Raw genomic sequence first — 2,842 nt, 5'->3', positions numbered from 1 at the left:
ACCTGTAGGTAAACTTTTCTGTCCCTCTAGCCAGCTCCCAAATAACCACATGGAGACTTCTTATGAATTATAAAATCTTGGCCTATAGCTTAGGCTTGTCCAATAGCTCTTATAACTTAAATTAGCCCATTTCTATTTATCTTCATGTTACCGCATGACTTATGGCATTTACCTGTCCTCCTTCATGTCTTGCTCCTTCTTGATCTGGCTGGTGACTCTGAGTTCCCACCCTTCTTCCCAGCATCCTCAATTCCCTGAAAAACATTGCCTAGCTGTTGGCCATTCAGCTTTTTATTAAACTAATCCAAGTGACAAATCTTCACAGTGTACAAAAAAGATTATTCCACAACATTTTTCCTTTTTTGTCTAAAAAAGAAAAGGTTTTAACTCAAACATAATAAAACTATAAACAATAAGGACAATTATTAGGTAAGACTTACATTTACAATGTCCAGGCCATTTGTAGCTGGCATATTTGGAAAAAATACTCCATTATTTATTTTATCTTGATGAGTCCAAAGCTCTGTACCTAATTAACCTCCTATCATAACTAAGGAAAACACTATGACTATCTAGTCTTTAACTCCTGTTTACCTGAGTAAACAGGAAGCACAGTGCAAGCCACTTCCAAACCTATAGAAATGACAGACAGCTGACTGCCTGGAAAGTCACCCAAGGTTTCTCTGAAATGTTGAGGCATACAATCTTCGCTCTACAGACCTAGGATAGCTGGCAGATTCTTTTTTGAAGCAGGAATTTTTGAAGGACTGTCCTGCCTTATCTTGGCAAAGTTCAGCAGTCATTTTTCTTTGTGTCCTGATGGTCCAGTTTAGACAGCATAGTGTCAGCAGTCAAGGCAAGGACAGTTTCTTGCCAAAATGACTAGCTTTTTCCATAAAGAAAGCAAACTCCATATGGAGGTTCTTCAATGCCCATCATCCTTTTCTGAAGTAATTTGGTGCTGCCAGGAACATATGTGTCTCACTGTCATGAAAAGCCTTATGTTGTTATAACATTTAAAATTCCATATTCTGTAGGTCTTTGAAGTGTTTGAAGATCACCTATATATCTAAAATACATCTCTGTATGATCTTGAAAGCATACCTAACATAGTAGTTTGATAGTTATAGATGACTCTTAGCCTATATTTATTATCCTAAATTGCTTTCAAAGACTAAAACTTTACAGAACCTTTTTAAGTATAGGTACAATACCTCAAACAAGAAAAAATACAGTATAACAAAATAACCTTAAATTTGTATCAATATACAAAAATCCGTACCTATGTAAAATATTTGAGACTAATGATTATCTAAAAGTAGACATAACAAGCCACCCTTTTATCTCATCATTTCTATGCTATAGCCCTCTTTTTTCCTTCTGAAAGAGGTCCTTGAATCTAACTCCTTTGTTTAACTTTTTTCCTGATCATGACCAATGACAACTTGTAAGCAATCCCTCCTAAATGATGGCAAGCATCTATAACCCATCAAATGAACAAAAGCCATCCACCACACCTCTTGGATGTGGGTTCCATGCTCTCTAGACTGCTTCCTGCTGTCTGTGGCAATGGAATCTTTAGGGAACCCTGGGAAAACTGGGATACATGGTCAAGTCCAAGTCCTGGGAGAGCTAGATTTATTATTTGTTGTCCAGTCTCTGTACAAAGGGAAAGTGCAAGGCTTATCTGAAGTCCTGGCTGGAGAAATTCGTGAGGCTGGACCATCTCAGCCAGCAGCAGCCTTGAAGATGCTGTGGATGCAGAACTCTTCGGAAACAGCAACAGAGGCACTCTGAGAGGCTGGGTCACCTGTTTTCATTAGTGTCTGGTTCCCTCACTCTGAAAACACATATACTTTCAAAGGTAACATACATATCTGCATTAACACAAGTATGAAATGTGTAGTGTGCACAAGCCAGCTAAAGATGATTTTTTTTTGTTCTATGTTTGAGCAAGGAAAAGGCATTTGTCAACTTTATAAGTCCATTTGGGCTATATAATCAAACTGCAATATGAATCTCTGCCCATACCATATGAAAGGATGACATGTAATAATAAGTCCTAAGAACTCTGTAGCCAACAAGATTTATCATGTCTCATCTCGTCTCAGAGCTGTTCTTATGTCAAGGGATCAACTTATATGTCACCTGTCCTGTAGTCCTTTTTTTTTCTTCTTTTTTTTTCCTCGTGTCTATAGCCAAGATCCTCAGGAGGTTTGCCCCAGTAAAATCTGATCTCTATTAATCTGTATGAACCCACAGTCCTTCGTCTCCCATGGAAACAAAAGCATAACCTCTTCCCCAACCTAATACATTTTTGACTTACATTTTATTAAAGTTAAGCCACTCTTAAAGTATCTAGGCAAGTTTAATTCAGTAGTTCCTTTCACAATCCAATGTCTCTCAGCAGCTGTTGTCTATTGGTTAGCATTCAAAAAATTCAAAGGCAACACAATAACATACAGGATACAGACTTCCTGTGTATTTGCCATCTCTACATGGCTTATTGTTTTTTTTTTTAACTTTACTCTCTCTTTAAAGACTTTATTATTTTTACACTATTTATTTTTATAAGTGTCTGTATCCTTTTTCTTTTTTTTTTTCTTAACCCGCCACATTTTTAAACACACTGTAACCTGTTTAGAGGTTTTTTTTTTTCCATCTGAACCTGATTTACTCCATATCTATAACCTTTTCTGTCTGCATGAGCAAAGCCTTAAACATGCTGTGTGGCTTAGCTCATGGCACACTGGCAGGTCAAACACACAGGCAGCTGCTGGGAGACGGCATCTCTGTACCATGGCCAACATGACAGACATGAAACTAGGAAGCAGTGTTTGGC

The sequence above is a fragment of the Cricetulus griseus genome, chromosome 7 (assembly GCF_003668045.3).
Source record: "Cricetulus griseus strain 17A/GY chromosome 7, alternate assembly CriGri-PICRH-1.0, whole genome shotgun sequence".
Taxonomy (NCBI): Eukaryota; Metazoa; Chordata; class Mammalia; order Rodentia; family Cricetidae; genus Cricetulus; species Cricetulus griseus.
The sequence above is the reverse complement of the archived record's forward strand: the minus strand, read 5'-3'. Positions refer to the sequence as shown.